The sequence below is a fragment of the Lissotriton helveticus genome, chromosome 12 (assembly GCF_964261635.1).
Source record: "Lissotriton helveticus chromosome 12, aLisHel1.1, whole genome shotgun sequence".
Taxonomy (NCBI): Eukaryota; Metazoa; Chordata; class Amphibia; order Caudata; family Salamandridae; genus Lissotriton; species Lissotriton helveticus.
The window spans coordinates 172,507,757-172,529,373 of NC_136073.1; the positions used below are offsets into that span (position 1 = coordinate 172,507,757).

The 21,617-nt window shown below is 46.2% G+C and overlaps 1 protein-coding gene across 1 annotated transcript in view; it reads right to left on the reverse strand.

The window, feature by feature from the left end:
* PELP1 (proline, glutamate and leucine rich protein 1) overlaps positions 1 to 21,617 on the reverse strand; it is a 394,967-nt gene that overhangs the window by 294,794 nt on the left and 78,556 nt on the right. The gene's annotated exons all lie outside the window — the stretch shown is intronic.

A 21,617-nucleotide genomic window follows, 5' to 3' on the forward strand; every position in this document is an offset into this window, starting at 1 on the left:
CTGTATTTCTCAACTTTTTTTCCATAGTCGACTAACACTCTACAAAGATCGGCATCCGTCCTTTCTTTTCACTCATTCACTAACGTTCGGGCACGCACAATGAAGCACGTTTAAATACATAACTTTGTTAACACGGAACACTTCAAGCTCCGCAACGAAGGAAACTTTTTAGCAAAGACTTGGGTAAGCGAAACTCTTGAAGCATGTGGAAATAACACGTATCATCAGCTCTTTTTGATCTTTAATGCCATTTCTTTTTAGATTTCGAAATGTAAAGCTTTGCTACTAAGGACACACTGTATACCTAATTTTGCCAAAACGGCAGGGATTCATTATTTCAGAGGTCAGAGTCTGCATTTTTGCATATCATTACTGGCAGTAGGTCATGATCGCGGCAGATAACTCGCAAGCACTTTCTATTCACCGATATCGGTTGTGCACTTTCACTTTTCGGTATCGGTTTGGCAACCAATCCGGGTTTCATCTGTCTTTCATGTGCTTTTCAGTTGCATGTTGGGAGATGGAGTCCCTCTACATAGAGTCAGTCAAATGTCAGCGTCTCAGCAATCTAACACTCTGTGGTATATGTTGGGATAGTGGAACTTCCCCATTTACCCACTTCTTGTCCTTTGTTCTCGCCCTATAGTCATAGATTTACAGACCAGTTGGTCACAAGCAGTATGGCAGAATTTTAAGCACCAATATTCCTGCTCATGTAGTACTGAGTTTCTTGGCCACTCCAGAAACACATCCCTGGTACCCCACTCTAAGCAGTGACAGATTTACCCCATTGTGGACAGGAGTAACTATGACATACGAGAGATAAAGTGGAGGGAACACCCCCAATGTTGATGGGGTGTAGCAAAATGGGCTTCTCCAAGATAAAAAGTATTTTCACTTGGCAGAAACAAACGAAAATGTAAATTGGTGGCAACGTGCTTGAGCCTGACAATCCTATGTGCAGCAGTAGAATTGCTACATTTGCAAAAGTAGAAATTGTTAGGGATTTGAGTATTCCTGGGAATACATAATAGTTGCCGATTTTCTAGATCCCTGCACAAATTATTTTAGACATCTAAACAAGTCAGAAATGCATTCCAAAAGCAGGAATAATCAGACATGGACAAAATTAGACATTTTCAGTTGCTTTTTTGTGTGTAAAGCGTGTTATCACCCATTCTGAAATGTTTTCTCTGCTATTATAGCAGAGTGCTGCTTGGTGGAGCAATTGTGAAATTCCTCGTTTTTACCTGCATTTTTATTTTGAATCTTACATTATTTTTTTTTAATACAATTTTATCTATGTTGCAGCAATTGTAAGGAAATTAAATGTGTTTTTAGTCAACAAAGCCCTGAGCACTTTACACAATCTGACAGACGCGGCGATTGAGGCTGCAGATGTGTTGCTCTGTGTCGCTCTATTTTTATTCCTTCCACATAAACGCTGACAGCTGACTAAGAGCTTATTAGCTTATTTTAAATACGATTTTTGCATTTATTGTTTGTGTGTGATTTTAACTTTAAATGTTGATACTTTTCTGTGAGAGACTCTTACCTGCATAATTCCGCTCCTGGCCCCGTTCCGCCCCGGCTGAGTGCCATTTGCGCGGAGGGTCGAACAGCTGAGCGCCATTCTCCGCCTTCTCTTCACCACTTCCGCCCTGCCTTAGCTAGCGCAGGTTAGCGGTCTAGTGGCTATTGATGCAGGAAGTATATTTTGCGCGTTATCACGGCCAACCAGTTGACAGACGCGGCGATTGAGGCTGCAGATGTGTTGCTCTGTGTCGCTCTATTTTTATTCCCTCCACATAAACGCTGACGCTGATAGCTGACTAAGAGCTTATTAGCTTATTTTAAATACGATTTTTGCATTTATTGTTTGTGTGTGATTTTAACTTTAAATGTTGATACTTTTCTGTGAGAGACTCTTACCTGCATAATTCCGCTCCTGGCCCCGTTCCGCCCCGGCTGAGTGCCGTTTGCGCGGAGGGTCGAACAGCTGAGCGCCATTCTCCGCCTTCTCTTCACCACTTCCGCCCTGCCTTAGCTAGCGCAGGTTAGCGGTCTAGTGGCTTAATTCAGTCCTCCATAAAGAATGATATTGGGCAAGCGCAGCGGACGAGCGCAGCGGGAGCGCCGACTTCGCGCCGTAGTCGCGCCTAAGTCCAGCCCGTCTGCGCCCGTCCGCGACCAGCGGCCATATACCCTGCCCAAACCTTTTCTTATTCGTCTGCGGACTTACTCTCTCTGCGGCAGGCTGTTCCTTTACCGCCCTGCGCCATCAGGAAGGCCCAGGAGTGTGGTATTTCGACTATTCCTTTTTTAGGAATTCCCACTCAGTCGGACCTCGGTCCTACTCCTGCACCCCCGCTCTTCACCCCCTCGGAGCCAGAGACGCGTCCCCTAACAATCCTTTATTTAAACACCCGGTCTATGGTGAAGCACCAATTGGAAATCCACCGCTTACTTGATGACAGCGCCGTAGATATTCTTCTCCTCTCGGAGACCTGGCTTACTGACGACTCTGTACCCGATATTTTGGCCGCCATCCCCAATGGCTACTATATCATACAAGTTAATCGCACAGGGGGGCAGGTTGGTGGTGGAGTTGCAGCCATTATTCGCAAAGAGCATATCTTTTCCACCCTGGACTGCACCCCTATCCCCAACACTCAAACTCTTGTCATCCAACTTCGTTCGACCAGGTCTTCCCTTATCTGTGTTCTCATGTATAGACCCCCCACTTACATGCCTTCTTTCCCACAACAAGTTGGGGATCTCATCTCTCAGATCCTTATTAATCATGCTAAAGTCATCATCATAGGCGATTTTAATTACTGTCCTACCGACCCTCGGGAAAGTCGGCTATCTGAGCAGTTCTCAGAAACCTTAACTAGCATGAACTGTCGACAATTAATCTCCACGCCTACTCACTGTAAGGGCCACATACTAGATCAGGTCTGGACGGCTAATTTAGATCTCCTGCCCCCACTGGTAACCCCCTGCTCTTGGTCAGATCATTTTTTTATTTCTTTTTCAGTTGACCTCTCTATCCCCCACCGTCGCCCCCCCCCCCTACCAACATCTCAGCGCGTAACTGGAAGAAGGCCAATCTAATTGAATTACATTCCTTCTTGGCAGCTTCAGTCCCTCCGTTTTCTGGTTCAGCTTCCCATCAAGCCTCTATCCTGGAGCAATGGCTGATGGCGGCTGCTAACTCTGTAGCACCCTTACAAACTATAAAAGCTATGCGCCCTCATGACGCCCAGCGCTGGTTTACCGCCCAGTTAAGACGGGACAAACTGGCTCTCCGCCAAGCCGAACGCCGCTGGCGTCATAAGTATGATCCTCTGCTTAAAAATGAATTTACGACCTTACTGAAAAAATACAAATCCTCTATTTTAGAGGCAAAATCATCATACTTCTCTCGAAAAATTTTGGAGTCGGCTGCCAAAGCAAAAGACATCTTCGCGATTGTTAATGAGCTCTCCCTCCCTGATCGTGTCACTCTCCCCTCCATTCCTACTCAAGCTCTGTGTGATGAGCTCAATGCCTTTTTTCAGGATAAAATTTCCATGATTAAAAATAATATTCCCTCTCCCTCCTCGTCCCATTCATTTTCACTACCCCCTGCAAACTCCCAGCAATTCAATACTTTCCCCCCTATTTCCATCACTGAGTTTCACAGCCTCTTGCACAAAGTCAGTTCCGATTCTCCCAAGGACTGCTGCCCTCCTCATATCCTTAAAGAAATTTTTATGACCTGCCCTGACCCCGCTTTGGCTCTTCTTAACACCTCTTTAGCCACTGGAGTAGTCCCAGATTCCTTCAAGCAGGCTGTAGTGTTACCCATTCTAAAAAAGGCGAATGCAGACCCCCTAGTCTTGAGTAACTTCAGACCCATCTCTCTTCTTCCCTATTTGGGAAAGATCTTAGAAACTTATGTAACTCGGTGTCTGAGTACCTTCATTGAGAGCTCATCTTTCCTGGACCCCCTACAGGCGGGCTTCCGCCCCCTCCACTTTACCGAGGCAGTCATTGCAGCAGTCATGGACACCTTAAGAACAGGAGCGGACAATAACATCTCTCAAGCCCTCGTCCTGTTGGACCTGTCGGCGGCTTTTGACACGGTCGATCACTCTATATTGATCGACCGTGTCATTAATGCCGGCATTCGGGGCGCTGCTCTAGACTGGGTCCGATCCTTTCTTGACGGTCGTTCTCAAGCAGTCCACCTTTCTATCTTTTCTGCTTCTCCTTCTTCCCTCTCTTGTGGTGTCCCTCAGGGTTCGGCTCTATCCCCACTTCTTTTTAATTTATATATGCAACCCCTTATGGTCTCTCTTCGTCATTCCCCTGCCACCATCTATAACTATGCAGACGATCTGCGTGTTGATTTTTCCTTTGGACACTTCTCCCTCTTCCCGCTCTAATTTTCAAACCACCATGTTATATATCTCTGATTGGATGGCCCACAGCCAGCTCAAGTTAAATCCGTCCAAGACGGAACTCGTCCTGGTGGGTGGACCAACCAATCCGTGGGATGACAGTTTTTGGCCCTCTTCTCTTGGCGCCCCTCCTTGCCCGGTCAGCTCTGTGAAAAGCCTTGGAGTTGTCATCTCTGGTGATCTATCCATGAAATCGCAGATCTCGGCAGTAACATCATCCTGCTTCTTCCATCTGCGCAGGATCCGCAAGATCTGTCGATTCCTCACCAGAGAGGCACTCATCCTAGTCATCTTGGCCCTAGTCATCTCCAGGGTTGACTTTGCTAATATCTTATATGTGGGGATTCCTGGCTACCAACTCCAGAGACTCCAACTGATCCAGAATCAGGCTGCCCGTTTGGTGTTCCATCAGCCCAAACATCAGCATGTCTCATCTTTGCTGAGGAGCCTCCACTGGCTCCCAGTGGCCAAACGGTGCACCTTTAAACTCGGTTGCACCATTTTTAAAGCTCTCCACAATCGGGCGCCCGCCTTTATTTCTTCCAAACTAAGGCGGTATTTACCAACTCGCCACTTGCGCTCTTCCGCCGACAATCTTCTGTGTATTCCCCTCAACCATCGCAAGAAACATGGTGGTATGCGCTTTTCCTTTTTAGGTCCTTCTTGTTGGAATTCTCTCCCTTCCTCTTTTCGTCACTGTCCCTCTTATGAGTCCTTTCGTAAGTCATTAAAAACGTTCCTTTTTAAAACTGCCTTTGAGTAATCACTTGCCCTTGTCCGTTATGTTTGTCATGAGCGCCAAGAAACCGTTTCGGTGCACGTGCGCGTTACAAGACTTTTTAACATAACATAACAATCTGCAAAATGCCTCAGTTAAAAAAAAAAATCTGCATTCTTATCTTTGAATCTTGGCATCTTTAAAAAATTAGCTTGATCTATTTTGGAGGCATTGTGAGGGAAGTGAATGTGGTTTTAGTTCTACGGGGAAAACAAAGTGCTGAACACTTAAGTCATAGAGTCCTAATCATAGAGTTGCCTTGGGTGATTAGTGCTCTAGTGGTTGGACTACTCACTGTCAAAATACTTTATTTCGATCACACAGATCAACAACGTAAAAAATAGACACAGTTTACAGAGTACTAAATAGATAACAAGCATGTGCAATGCAATAGGTCTCGCATTTACGCGAGTTTAAGCTATTGGCATTGTAAATGACAATGCCTTTCATTTAGGTTTTAAAAACCAAAAAATAAATAAAAGACATTTACACTGCCAATAGCTCAAATTCGCATAAATGCAAGACCTATTGCATTGCAAATGCTTATTTTAAAGAACTACTAGTGATGACACACAAGTATGTAAATTATTTAAAGCAATAAAAAAATACTTGTTTAACCATTTTAAGACTGAAATTAAATCATTTTCCGATAGCAATCTTCAGATTACGAGAAGTTCCATCTTCTTCAGCATTGTAGAAATAATTTGAGCGATGAAAATGGATTGAGGCAGCAAGTTCACGGTTTTAAATTAGGGAGAATTTATTTATTCGAAGCAAAGTATACAGGAACAGCAATTAAAATGTAAAATTATTGAAACAAAAGCATAAATGACATTTAAATTGAATGATATAAGGTTTTGTGCAAGAAACACTAACTGGAAAAAAAACGTTAAATAAAAAAAAAATCAGTTTGCACGTGCTAACTGGAAACAGCAAGATAAGATAACAATGTTGCCAACTTTCCCCGTGTTGAGCGACTGCTTGTGATATGTTCAGAGCTAGAGTGGGAGGTTGGTTTTTTTTGTAAATCCGCAACATAAATTATATGAAAGCAAAAGCCTCCGCTTTCACGCATATGCAGAGGACATACACATTTTAAACAAGCACTGGAGCAATGAATAAATCGCTCCTATGCGAGAGCTATTGGCTTTGGTAAAGTGTTTTAGCTATGTTGCACAACACAGGGGTTGGTATTGAGCATGGCTATAGTTAGTGGCGGAGTAGAGGGGCGTGTGGGTAGTGTAGAATGGCATGTGGGTAGAGTAGAAGTAGAATGGCATGTGGGTAGAGTGGAGTACTGTAGAGCTGTGGAGAGTGGATTAGACTAGTGCGGGCGCAGAGAAGACTAGACTAGTGCGGGCGCAGAGAAGACTAGACTAGCGCGGACGCAGAGTAGACTAGACTAGCGCGGGCGCAGAGTAGACTAGCGCGGGCGCAGAGTAGACTAGCACGGGCGCAGAGTAGACTAGCGCAGGGCAGAGTAGACTAGCGCAGGGCAGAGTAGACTAGCGCAGGGCAGAGTAGACTAGCGCAGGGCAGAGTAGACTAGCGCGGGCAGAATAGAGCAGATTATAGTGGCGTGGAGTGGATTAGAGCAAAATGGAGTGGATTGGGGGGGTGCGGATTAGAGTGGGGTAGAGTGGGGAGGAGCATCTTCGGTGTTCCAGGAGGACTGTTCGAGGTACGTTTGCCAGAGGTTTGGGGGCTCGGAGGCCTGACCATTGACCCTGCCAGTCTACATGGATATTGCCCGAGTGTTGCCCGGGCTCAGTCTGTCAGTGTACTTGGGGGGGTGGGAATGAGAGGGCTCAAACTGGCTCATACATTCCCCTAGGTCAATCAAGGATGACAGAGGTCGATGAAGATGGCAGCGAGACCAAGAGAGACAGGTGTGAAAGGCCTACGCAGGGGTAGCAGGAGGTGAAAGGTAACACCGGACAGGTGAGTGGGCCGTGGAAGCGGTCTGCTGTGCTTATGCCCTCAGGAAGGTCGCTATTGCAGATCCTTATACTCAGATTCTGGCCCAAGCTGGTGGAAGTCAGGCAGCCGACTTCCAGGGCTGGCTTTGCTCAGTGGAGCAATGCCAGCCCTGTTGTCAGCTTTTGTGATGGAATGAAGTCCGATATCAGCATTTAAGAGAAACAATAGGTCACGTGCTGGCAAACTAAGACAGGAGAGGAAATACTGGCATGTTTACAGTATTGTAGTGAATATCTCGATTAGGAATGGAAGTAGATTAAATTGATGTTGGTACAAACAAGTTTTTCTAACAGACACTGTCTGCACCGCAGTCTATGGGGGTGCATGTACAAAGGAATCAGCCCAAAGAGGGTGGGGAAAAGAGGCAGAGTGTTTATTGTTGCAGTGGTGGTGGTTGCGTCCTTGCTTATGTCGGGCTCATGGTCGGTCTCACATGGAATGCCTAGGCTCCAAGAGAGATGGTTAATGAGCCAACGGCGGTGAGGAGGCAATACTTGGTTTGGGGCTTCATATGTAGTGAATAAACTACATTATCTTTTACTCACCATCTTATGTCTCATCATTGAATCCAACAAACACTGGCAACAAGTTGGGTGACGTGATGGAGGTGAAGCCCCAGACATTCCAGTGCTCTGGTGAGGTTTCTGCTCTTGGGACTCCAGCAGACATAGTTGTTGGACTGTTCCTGGAAGAGGTGTCACTGGAATTGGCACATCAGCCGTAAGTCCAGCATGCGATTTGAGGAGGTGGAGGCTGGTTACCAGCATGAGAGCACTGTTGCCAGCACAAGAGCAAGCTGTCTTAGCGTGTGATGGTACTGCAGGGAGGAAAGCGGGCCAGGCTCAAGGTTTTCGTCTTCACATCAGGAGTAGTGCTTCGGAGATAAGCACACCTTGTGACGATGTATTTATAGTGAGCAGGAGCGTCCTCATGTTCCTTGATTCAGGAAGGTTGGTAGCTATACAGCCTCTATCTTCGGTGATAGGAACACCAATACTTATTTTTAAGGTACATTTAAATTGAATTAATTGAGCAGCCTGCGCCTATAGTCACAGCCACACCCATAGTAACATTATTTTATGTGCAAAATTAGTCTTTTTTTCATTAAGTTGTTTATTCTTGCTATGTTGAAATTATTTTGCACTAGGATTTGAAATAAAGGGCATTCAGGTGTTGTTGTATATGATTTTAGGACCTTAGTGTAATTTTCCCGATTCATGCCCATATATATTTATTTTATTTGAGAAATTTTGTTTATATTTAACATTCGCAGAAAACAATATCACACTTAACAATATAACTAGCAGTACTAGGCCCAATCCATGTTGATCAGCTCTCGAAATCATGCAAATATGGGAAAAGTTCTATTATAAACCCCACAAGGCACCCTTATTCGTCAGCACCTGCTCCGCCCTCACAATCCTAATCCTGCAATTTCACACGGCTATAGGGTGTACCCTGGGCTACAACAACATCAGTAATATGTGCATAGACAGAATTATAACAATTTTAGCAGCACCACAGGATGAGGCCTTGCGGATAAACCCACTGGTGAGAGGTAAAGTGACTTTGGTAAGAGAATAACGTATAAACCAACACTGTCGACCAGTGTCATGAAACACAGATTATCCACTGTGGTCCTGCCCGCACACTCACACTTTTTTTTTTAAACTTGTTTATTGAGTTTTCGCAAACAAATAGCATTACAGTCGATTACTCCCCCCCCCAAAGAAAACACACACAGCGCATCAAGACAAATCTACAGTTATCAATACTCTACGCAGATCTCGACACAGCCATGAAGCCAAAAACCCAATACAGGGCAGGCGGCGGGCAACTACAAATCAAAAGATGATCCATACAGCAAAAGAAAAACAATCTGCCCATGACAGTTCCCCCCCCCCCTCTCCCCGTGTAAGGCATACCCCCCATCATCACTTAGTCCCAGGGCCCCACAATCGGGGTGACCACAGTAATCCCCACAGGTTCCCAGTACAGCATCTGACATAGAATCCAAGAACTCTCCCCCCCCCGCCCCCCCCCCCAAGACTACTTACAGAGGGAGAGAGGCAGCAGAGGCTATCCCAACGCAAGGTGCTGTCGGAGACCCTCTGCTCAGTGGTTCTGAGTCCCTCAAGGGGGCAGGGGATCCAGCTGTTGCCCTGCAGTCCTCCACTGGGGCATCAACGTTGGCCCTACCACTGATATAGGTCCGATACAGCCCCCAAAAGTTTTTCGGGCGGCTCGAGGGGGGCATGGGGGGCAACTCACTATAGTGCTCCGACTGCGTGCAGCAGTATAGCATGTCGTGGGCCCAGCGCTTGGGTGTGGGTGCCGGGCCTCTCATCCAGCAAAGTGCAACGACCCGCCTGGCCATAAGCATCCCCATATCTACTAAACTACGGACGGCACCCAGCAGTTAACTAGAGTGCCCTAGCAGCGCCAGCGCAGGGTCAGGGACCAATTCAACCTCAACTATCTTGCTAATCTAAGCAAAGATGGCAACCCAGTATGATCGCACACCTAGGCACAGCCACACTAGATGGAGGAAATCCTCCTGCTGTGCACTGCACCTTTCACAGTCCGCCGTGTCGCGGAGACCGTACCTCTGCAGCCGTTCTGGAGTGTAATACACTCTGTTGAGAAATTTTAAGTGAATCAGCCGGTGCCTGCCATTTAAAGAAATACGCTTAGTGTTGACGCAGCAGTAGCGCCACATGTCATCGTCAATTGGAACCTGCAGGTCCCTTTGCCAGGTCAGACGAGCTGCAGTAAACTGTTGCTCCCTGTTTGCCATCGCAAGTTTATATAAGTTGGACAATAATTTGCGGGGCGTCTCGGTCTTTATTATGTATGTAAGTTCAGGGACTTCCGGCGGATCTACCAGGTCGTCTCCCAGTAGTCCCAAGAGGGCACTGCGCACTCTGTGAAACTGGAAGCGCAGAAGTAAGGGGACTTCCACACCGTTCTCCGTAACCTGACCCCATGTTTTAACCTTTTCATCCTGGAATAGGTCCCCCGCGAGCTTGATGTTAAGCTAGGGCAGGGCCTTCACCACACCTTTCTCTTCCATGGGGGATAACCACGGAGCCCATTCCACCGGCATACTTGGCGAGTACAGATTCATGCCCATATATGAGTAGAAATCACCCTATCCTTATATAGGCATAGAAATCATAACCATATTTAGACTTAGCCAATGCAGTCCAAATACGGCAGGGCTACTTCCACTGGTTCTGAAAATCCACAACAATTTCTTGGAAAAACCCTCCTTCAGCAGTCAGGGACTTCCCCTTGCTTGAATATTGATTTAACCAAGAAATCATGGAGTTTTCGAAGAACTGAGTCTATGATGACGTTATTATGTCCAACCTTACGTCAAACTCGGCATCTTCAAGGTATAAATATACCCACACTTGCCCAGGCAAACACACTGTGGTTTGGAGCAGTTCGACTATCTACCTACATGACACAGCTCGCCGCAGCAAGTGCCGAAGGAAGCCGACCCTCCAGCAGACGCACTGAGAGAGACGCTGTCTTTTCTCTTGCCGAGAAATCCAGCTCCAGTGTTTCCAAGCTACCCTTGCGGGTTGTTGGGAAATCGGGTCCAGAGAGAGAGATACCAGACCTCCTTCATTCAAAACCAAGGTACGGAGCTGATTAGACCCTTAGAGAATTCTTGGAGAGATTCTGGCAAAAAGATTACTGAAACTAAGCTACACCTCACTTACTTCTTCCCTTGTACTAGACCTAGGTATAAATCACCCTATCCTTATATAGGCATAGAAATCTTAACCATATTTAATCTTAGCCTATGCAGTCCAAATACGGCAGGGCTACTTCCACTAGTTCTGAAAATCCACAACGATTTCTTGGAAAAACCCGCCTTCAGCAGTCAGGGACATCCTCTTGCTTGAATATTGACTTAACCAAGAAATCATTGAGTTTTCAAAGAACTGAGTCTTTGATGACGTTATGTCCAACCTTACGTCAAACTCGGCATCTTCAAGGTATAAATATGCCCATACTTGCCCAGGCAAACACACTGTGGTTTGGAGCAGTTCGACTATCTACCTACATGACACAGCTCGCCGCAGCAAGTGCCGAAGGAAGCCGACCCTCCAGCAGACGCACTGAGAGAGACGCTGTCTTTTCTCTTGCCGAGAAATCCAGCTCCAGTGTTTCCAAGCTACCCTTGCGGGTTGTTGGGAAATCGGGTCCAGAGAGAGAGATACCAGACCTCCTTCATTCAAAACCAAGGTACGGAGCTGATTAGACCCTTAGAGAATTCTTGGAGAGATTCTGGCAAAAAGATTACTGAAACTAAGCTACACCTCACTTACTTCTTCCCTTGTACTAGACCTAGGTATAAATCACCCTATCCTTATATAGGCATAGAAATCTTAACCATATTTAATCTTAGCCTATGCAGTCCAAATACGGCAGGGCTACTTCCACTAGTTCTGAAAATCCACAACGATTTCTTGGAAAAACCCGCCTTCAGCAGTCAGGGACATCCTCTTGCTTGAATATTGACTTAACCAAGAAATCATTGAGTTTTCAAAGAACTGAGTCTTTGATGACGTTATGTCCAACCTTACGTCAAACTCGGCATCTTCAAGGTATAAATATGCCCATACTTGCCCAGGCAAACACACTGTGGTTTGGAGCAGTTCGACTATCTACCTACATGACACAGCTCGCCGCAGCAAGTGCCGAAGGAAGCCGACCCTCCAGCAGACGCACTGAGAGAGACGCTGTCTTTTCTCTTGCCGAGAAATCCAGCTCCAGTGTTTCCAAGCTACCCTTGCGGGTTGTTGGGAAATCGGGTCCAGAGAGAGAGATACCAGACCTCCTTCATTCAAAACCAAGGTACGGAGCTGATTAGACCCTTAGAGAATTCTTGGAGAGATTCTGGCAAAAAGATTACTGAAACTAAGCTACACCTCACTTACTTCTTCCCTTGTACTAGACCTAGGTATAAATCACCCTATCCTTATATAGGCATAGAAATCTTAACCATATTTAATCTTAGCCTATGCAGTCCAAATACGGCAGGGCTACTTCCACTAGTTCTGAAAATCCACAACGATTTCTTGGAAAAACCCGCCTTCAGCAGTCAGGGACATCCCCTTGCTTGAATATTGACTTAACCAAGAAATCATTGAGTTTTCAAAGAACTGAGTCTTTGATGACGTTATGTCCAACCTTATGTCAAACTCGTCACCTTCAAGTTATAAATATGTCCACACTTGCCCAGGCAAACACACGGTGGTTTGGAGCAGTTCGACTATCTACCTACACAACACAGCTCGCCGCAGCAAGTGCCGAAGAAAGCCGACCCTCCAGCAGATGCACAGAGAGACGCTGTCTTTTCTCTTGCCGAGAAATCCAGCTCCAGTGTTTCCAAGCTACCCTTGCGGGTTGTTGGGAAATTGAGTCCTGACAGAGAGAGATACCAGACCTCCTTCATTCAAAACCAAGGTACGGAGCGGATTAGACCCTTAGAGAATTCTTGGAGAGATTCTTGGCAAAAAGATTACTGAAACTAAGCTACACCTCACTTACTGCTTCCCTTGTACTAGACCTAGGTTAGGTACACCGGGGTAGGCGTATTTTAGAAGCACCAGTTGAGTACTTTTAGTCTTTATTTATCAATGTATGTATTCTATGTATTTTATGGCTTAAAAACCATATCATGCTTTCACAGTATTATTATATAATACTCTTCGTACTGTACGCATTGTACTTTGCAACCAGTATCACAATTGTAGCGGTTCATTTCCTCTGCATGAGAAAGAAGACTGTTCAATAAATAACTTTTATTGAAAACGCCCGTCTCTCTATCTCTCTGCACCTCTGGTGAAACGAAGCATGCACGATTGACTGAGTAAAATAGCTATCTATTGTTTCCGCAAATCTAGAGATACATTTCTTATTCTTGGGAAACAAAGCTGTCATGTTTATGCGGTTGTCAGAAACTAATCCCTTCTTGTTTACTCTAGAAAGTTTCTAGTGACCTCTGAGCTAGCTGGCACTCACAATTAAGTCTAATATATTCTATAGAGACCTAGTAGACCTCAGTCCTACGTCAAATCTATAGTATATATTATTCCAATGCGCAGAGCCTATTGGGAATATAGGAGCTACACTACAGTGTCAGAGCATTCAAACTTTGAGTAATAATTGTCCTACCAACTATGCCAGGAAGTACTATGACTTCACAACAGTTTGTTGCACAGCCTCAGCCATTTTTACAGTCTTCTGGCAAACCCGCTGTTAAATAGCGTACGTGGTTTAGAACTTTGAGATACATCTATTGGCCATTGATGCCAGGAATTTTCATCCAGAAAGGAAGAAGGGGATTTTATTAAGTTGCTTAGGGGCTGTTGCTCAGAAAATATTTGAAAACTTGCCTGAGGTGGAAGTGTCATGGGATGATTTGTGAGAGGCTGTTGCTAGATTAGATGCACAATTTGGTGAGAAGCCTACTGTAATTGTTAAAAGGTTTAGTTTACTTTCACAGTAGTAGGATAGTGATGAATTTATTGAAGAGTTCATTGCGAATCTCAAGATTTTAGAGGAGTCTTGTGACTTTGGCATGGATACCCATCTTTGAAATCAACAATTGTTGGGCTATTTAAGTAAAAAGATCCAGGAGAGAATCTTGTGAACTTGCAAAGCCTCTTTTACGCAGCTAGTTGGGGCTGCTAAAGGAGTTGAGAGAACTATGGTGCCTTCTAAAATACTTTCTTCAGGTAAAAGTAAAGAGGAAGTTAAGTGTTGGAGCTGTGCGCCTCTAGGTGAAGAAAGAAGCAGAGTGACTGAGTTTCAAGACAGTTCCAAAACGGATCACTACTCTAGTTGTGGCTCACATACACATTTTGCGAATGCTCTCAATTGTCCAGCTGTAAAACGCAAATGTTAAAATGTGACAAAGTGGCAATTTTGCAAAGTTTTGCAGGTCAAAGTAGGGGGGGCATGCTTGGAAGTAATACAAAAACTAACAGTACAAGCGTTTCTACTGCACAAGTTGAGGAGGAAGAGGAAAGTCTGGGTGAATGTCTTGAAAAGTTCAAATGTCAATCTCACAATCACCTCTGATGGTAAAAACGCAGTCAGAGGACTTTTCTGCAGCATTAGCATTGGTATGGTAAAGTTAACACGATTGGCTGAGTCTGGATCCTCATTACTATTTAGGATAAGTCTACATTCATGGATGGTTGAAGTGATGTGGAATTAAGTCAGTGTGACACTTCACCCAAGGCAAGGCATTTGGTGAGTTTGAGATTGAGATGTTGGGATGGTTTGAGGATGTGTATCATTTTAAGACAGGAAGATTGTCACTAAGGTGTAGGTGGCTGAGGATGGAAAAGATGTCTGCGTGGATGGACCAAGTTAGACTGGATATTATTCTTAAACCTGGAGCTCTTGTTCCTGTACAATTGGATCCAAACTGGGAGGACGAGGAGTTACATCAGTCGAAGTTGGTCAGTTCTGAACTATCTGTGATGAATATGGACTCCGCGAGTGCGAAGGAGATTGATGTTTTACATAAAGAGTACATTGCTGTTTTGAAGGACAAAGTTGGCTGTGTCAAAGGATTCTTACATGACATTCAGTTCAAGGAAAAAGTTAAACCTACTGTGCACCAGGTCAGAAATGTACCTTCGAGTGTATGCCATGATCTGAAGGGGATGTTGGATAAAATGTGTGCGGAGGAGATTATTGCTCCAGTGGAGTGCTCGGAGTGGGTTTCGAGTATTGTGATTGCTCGCAAGAAGAATGGGGATATTAGGTTATGTGCCGATCTCCACTCACTTATTGTGGAGTGTCATTCCCTTCCTAAGACTAAAGAGATGTTGGCACAGATAGGCGATGCTTGCATTTTCAGTACAATTGATTTGAAGGCTGCATATCCCCAAATTAGATTAACAGCCACATCCTAGTTATTAACCACTGGTTGGTGTATCTTATGTGTGACAACAGTATTGGTAAATCATCTTCCAGAATGGTCAGATTAATCACTTCTTTATTAGAATTGGACACTGAGATTTCTCATGTACCAGGGAGTTTAAATGTCCAGGCGGATTATTTATCGTGGTTGGCTGTAACGTGTAATTGACTAATGTGATGACTTGATGTTGGGGGAGTGGGTGGTTGCAGCAACTGATGCAGCAGAGAGTTGCAACTCTGCAATTTCTGCTGAGCAGTGGCACAATTAGGGTATTACTGATGTCTTGTATCAGGAACTGATCAGTCACATCAATAGTGGGGACAGGAGTGTCAAGAGGTGTTTTGGGTAACAAAGACTTTTGCCACATGTTGCCTGAGTTAAGGGTGGAGTTGGGCGTGGTCTTGAGAGGCTGTTTGTTTGTTCCACTTGAAAGAAAAAGGATCACCACAATGGTCCATGAAGGTCACCTTGGTATCACTTCTACATAGAACATTCTTCTTAATCACTATTGGTGGCCTGGTAAGGACAAAATGTTGGAGAACTACATAAGAGTTTGTTAAGAGTGTCTTTTATAAGTTGGCTTGCGAGTAAAATCCTGTTGATCAATGTGCAGATGCCAGAGCAACCTTGGGATAAAGTTGTGATTGATTTTTTTGGGGCATTTCCATTGTCTACCTTTTGACCAGTTATTTTATAGTCATAATTTATTGGTTTTCCAAATGGATTCATTTTAAGGCCGCAGTAGCAATCACTACGGAGTTTACAATTACATTTTTGAAGATAGTATGTTCTTTGGAGAGTGTTCCAGCTGACCAAGTGCCGTATTATTATTATTATTATTATAACCGCGACTTCCAGGCTGGAAGATCCCAGGAGGGTTTTTATACTCCAGCGGACCCGGAGATGAGACCGGGCTCCCTGCAGTGAGCGCAACACAGCAGAGACCCAGGAGGCGAGCAGAACACTGGGAACATTATTAGCAGCGAGGAGGAGGAGCCGCAACTAAAAGCCTGCGTTTGCAGTCCCAGACCTGCCCGGAGTGAGTCTCCACCCCTCCCCTCTCGCCCTTCTTCATTGGGGCCAGAACGGGAGGGATGACGTGGGTCCATAAAGGCCTTTGGTGTTGCCGCGACCAGTGGGGGGCGGCAGACAACAGCGACCCAGGTACGCCGAAGAGGTGAAGTGCCTAGAGGCCCGCAGATTGCGCCCTACCGCTCCTACCTTCGCGCTCAGAGATATCACCCGCGAAATACCGCAGCGGAAAGCGAGAGCCGGTAAATGCCGACGCAAGGGCACAAAGCGGGGAGGATACCCCCAGGAGGGCTCCATGCATCTTGGTTCATGGCGGCCGGCATGTGGTGAGGCAGAGTATATGAGACTGCACAGCCCACTCGCTATTGACTCCTGCAGAGATTTGAATGCACAGCATCCTCAGGGTGGGCAGCTTTGGTGGGACATTGCAGGGCTGAACCCCTCCTTTCCCCGGTCAGGGCTGCCAACTTATCCATTTGCCCATCCAGTGCGGCTGACCTCCCCGGGTCCAAGTTGTCATCATTTTGCATTACTACTGGGCACACTGATCGTGAGCAGTGCTCATCCCGTCTGCGACAGAGCCTGGGTGCGGACGGGGCACAGCGGTCACTGGCCTCCGGCCCCCCTCTTCTCACAAGAGGATCCTATGTGAGAACCCGGTTAACTGGACCTGGTGAGGAGGACTTGCTGCTCACATCCCAGAGCACGACGGGGAGTCCCCGCCGCCGGGATACTCACCCACTGCATGTGCCGGACTCATTCACCCAAACCACAATGTCATCCAACGAGGCAGTAAATCAGGACAGCAGACCAAGCTGGATAAGTATACGCTTCCCAAAGCGAATATGCCTGAACCATCCCCTCAAATCAGGAGCAGAGGTGCAACAGTTGATGCTGACTCAGAACCTATATTTAAGGACATCCTAGAAGCCATCACGGGAATCAAGTCATCATTGGAAAACAAAACGAGGGGGCACCACAAACCACACTTTTTTACTTTTAGTATCTAGTAAGGTGGCAGACACTCTGCAAGTTTGACCATGGGTAGTTGAAAGCCCGGAGTGCAGGGGTGCAGGGCGGGGGGGGGGGGGGGGGGGGAGTTGGGAGGGAACGTTATTGTTTTATAGGTTTGAAATGTACGTAGAATTTGTTATTCAGACAACACCAGTAAGGGTTACAGAGCAGGAGAGACTTCCCAGCATCAATACCGATGGGTACGCAGTGGGAGATGGGGGTTAGATTTCTTAGCTGGAACGTAAACGGTTTACGGGGCAAGATCAAACGTGGCATGGTCAACCACTTCCTCAGGAAACGGGCCCCAATTGTCATCCTCCTACAGGGAACACACCTAATTGGGAACATGTGCAAGGCACTCAACAGGGGAGGGTATAGACTGGGCGCATGCAGGCTTTACCACTGGGTCATAAGGGGTTGGCATATTAATCAAAAATTCATTCCTTTTTACCGTGCAAGCCACATGGTCTAACACACGGTGTAGATATATTGGGGTCTCAGGGTTAGGGGAGGGCAAGACGGCCATATTTGTGTCAGTATATGTTCCCCCCCGGCATCCAAAATGACGCTTTCACAGACCCAGGTACTATCCTATTGTCACTCCCTGTAGGCCTCCTAGTGATAGCACTGCGTTAAAGTTTCCTCCTATCTGGAACACTCAACTGTCATCCACCGCAGGAACTCAGACCCGCACAGAAGTGGTTGCCAGATTTTTTGGAGTCCATGGGGCTGGTAGATAGTTTGAGGTTATATAACCCAGATAGGTCCCAATACATTTATTTGTCGTGAGCCCATCGTAGTCTATATCATATTGACTACATTCTGGTCCCAGCGGCGCAGGCATTCAACATCCTGGAGGTTCGTCACTTGGGTAGACGCATCTCGGACCACTCTCCGGTATGGATGAAGGTAGTTTTAGGTCAAACGAATGCTGGGAAGATAGCCCCCATTAACCCATGGTATCTGAGAGACCCGGAAACCGAGAATAAAATAGCCCTAGCTACAGACAACTACTTTCAGGAAAACGAGGGAACCGTTGACTTAGCCCAGACGTTATGGGAAGCTTATAACACAGGTATTCGCAGGGAAACTCGGTCCTTGATTGCGGGAAAAAAAGGAGAGGCGGGCGGAATTAGTGCGAGGGGAGTAGGAGGTATTGAAAGTGGAAGAGTGACGCCAGAAAGACTCCATCTCCTGCAGTTGAAGCAAGACGATTTTAAAAGTATAGCAGAGGACAGAGCTAGAGCGCAGGGCAGAGAGGCGCAGAGCAGAATTTATGAACACGGAGACCAGGCGGAGAGACTAATTGCGTGGCTAGATAGGAGGGAATGGGCGGCCCGCCTGGTACCTGAGCTGCAGGGAGAAGGCCCCGTCCCCATAACAGACCCACAGGAAATAGACGAGGAATTCACGGATTACTATCAAACGGTGTATTGCACCACCAGTAAACACTCAGATATTAATAATAGTTACTTGCTTAGGGATATCAGGCTTCCCAAACTCCCAGATGAGTATCAAGACTCTCGAATCCACTCTCACAGACGACGCGGTGGCACAGGCAATACGGGGGGTGAACTCGGGAAAGGCGTCAGGACCCAACGGCATTCCCATTGAACTTTACAAATTGAGACCAGACAAGATAGCCCTATATCCGTTCTATGTTCATTGAGAGCAGATAAGGGGATGCTCCCCTTTGACCAACGGGTTGCAAATATTGTAGTCATTCACAAGGAGGGCAAAACCAAAACTAGTTGTGCATCCTATAGACTGATATCGCTGCTACATGAAGAACCTAAAGTCCTCGCAAAACTATTAGCTACGCGCTTGATCAAAGCTATTACTACATTAGTGCACCTCGATCACTCAGGCTTCATGCCACATCGCAATACTGCCCTTAATCTGCGCTGTTTGCATGGTGTTCTGGGCAGAATACCAAACATACTTGAACCCGCCATATTGTTATCCCTAGACGCCACCATGGCGTTTGATATGGTTGAATGGTCGTATCTCTTCGCCGTGATGGTCAAGCATGGGGTTTGGTCCGGTATTTACGGGCTGGGTCAGACTGTTGTACTCCTGCCCCATGGCCCACTCCTGCCCCATGGCCCAGGTCGTAGTGAACAATCGCAAGTCTCCAGCTTTCCACCGAAGTTGTGGCACACGCCAGGGGTGCCCTTTGTCTCCGCATTTCTTTGCATTAGCCTTGGATCCCCTGGCAGCTTGGATCCACAGGGATAGGGTTGTGCGCGAAATGAGGTGGTGCCCGGGTTGGAAGAACAAGATATCGTTATACGCAGGTGATATTTTACTCTATCTGATCTCCCCAAAGGCCTCCTTGACATTCTCGCAATATTTGGGAGGTACTCCGGTTTTACCATAAATTGGTCGAAACCGGTGATTTATGTTCTTCAGGGAGAACCACCCACCCTCCAGAGGGGATGCCCGATTCAAATTGCGCCGGGCAGCTTCCGTTACCTTGGTATTTTCATCACGCTGAGTTCGGAGCTACGATTTTCCCGCAATTTGTGGCCACCTATACGGAGACTTAAAAGTGATGTCAAACGCTGGAAGTCCCTACCTCTCTCATTGTTAGGCAAAGCGGTCCTTTTCAAAATGATGGCACTGCCCCGCTTCCTATACGCTCTTCAAAATGAGATTGATCCAGTACCCGCATCCTATTTCAAAGAAATAGAGAGCCTTCAAAGAGATCTCCTAGGGGAGGTTAAGCCCCGAATTGCCCATAACCAAGTTGACCCTCAATTGGTGTGAAGGGGCATCAGCTTCCCTGATATTAGGAAGTATTATTGGGCATCCCACCTCGCAGCCATCAACCATGGAATCTATGGTCGACTGGATGACCACGGTTATGCCATGGACAGATGGATACTCCCAGGAGGGGAGAATGGCAGAGCGCTATACGCCAGGCCCCGCAGGTACCCTCTCACGGGACTGACTGCACATTCAATCCTTGTTTGGCATGCGGCTAACAAACAGTTGGGATGGTAGACTTACCCTGGCTACTCCACTGTGGAACTCTGAGAATCTAGGGAGCCTATGGAAATCCAAGGGCTTTTATAAATGGGATCTCATTGGAATCTCACAGATCAAAGATATATGGGGCAAGGAGACTATTCTTCCTTTCGCCTCCCTCCAACAACAATACCAGCAGGCGGATTCCGAATATTTTCGGTATCTTCAAATACGGCATGCTTTGCTTGACCAGGTGGTCAATGGTTCCACTCTTCCGGAAGCCTCCCCCTTGGAGGACAGACTACTCGATGGACACCTTCCTGAGAAAACCATCTCCCCGATCTATAAAAATCTGATTAATAATATGGAAGATCCATTACAATCATGGAGGGGGAAATGGACTAGTGATGGCCTGGAACTAGACGAGGAAGACTGGCAGGAGGCGATCTCCTCCCCGAGAGAAGTTGCATTCCAGGCACGGTTACGATTGGTGCAGCTCAAAATACTACATAGGATTTATATCACAGGGCCAAACCTGGTACGAATGGGCAGAGCATAAAATGGGGAGTGCAGACGAGGGTGCATAGAGACCAGAACCTTTATACACACGCTATGGAATGGTGTACACTTACAGTCTTACTGGCAAAACATACACCTCACGCTACGAGAGGTACTTCACATTGACCTTCAGCTCGAGGCTCGCAGGTGTCTCCTAAACATTTCAGAACCTACGGATCTCAACTCATACTACACAATGGGCGACTCGGGCATGCATGACAGCGCAAAGGAATATAGCACAGCAGTGGGGGGGGCACACCAGATACCGACAAAGTGGAAGGAAGACCTAGACTGGTGCATGTTCAGGGAGAAGTCGGTTTATGTGGCAAGAGGGTGCCCTAGGAAATGGAATAGAGTGTGGTGGCCATGGAACCACTACAGAGGCGATATCTGTACTCCACCAGCTCCCCTGATGGACACGGAGACTCTTGAGACTCCTTGATTTGTTGTTAATGGTAAACTATGACTTGACATAATGTGTACTAGATTGGAAATATGGAATTTGTAATGTCTCTTGCTCAGGATTATCAATGCTGAATTTTGTCAATATGTTTAATAAAAAGAAATATAAAAAAAAAAAACTACCCTCTGATAAAGCCATTCTGCTCGGCCACACAACCACAAATAGAGAGTAAGGTGCAATCTACTTTTACCTCTGCCTACCTTTGGGGTTCCACTGGACTCTGTGCATACTATACCTCATTTTGGTATAGTATATACATAGCCAGCTTCCTACAACATCATCTTAACATTGTGATTGACATCGAAATGTATACAGTATTGTATTGTTCGGATAGGTTATTCAATTAGGTTTTGCTATTTATATAAATATTGAGGCACATATCCTTCTCCTAGCACTTTTCAGCCTACTTGATGGTGT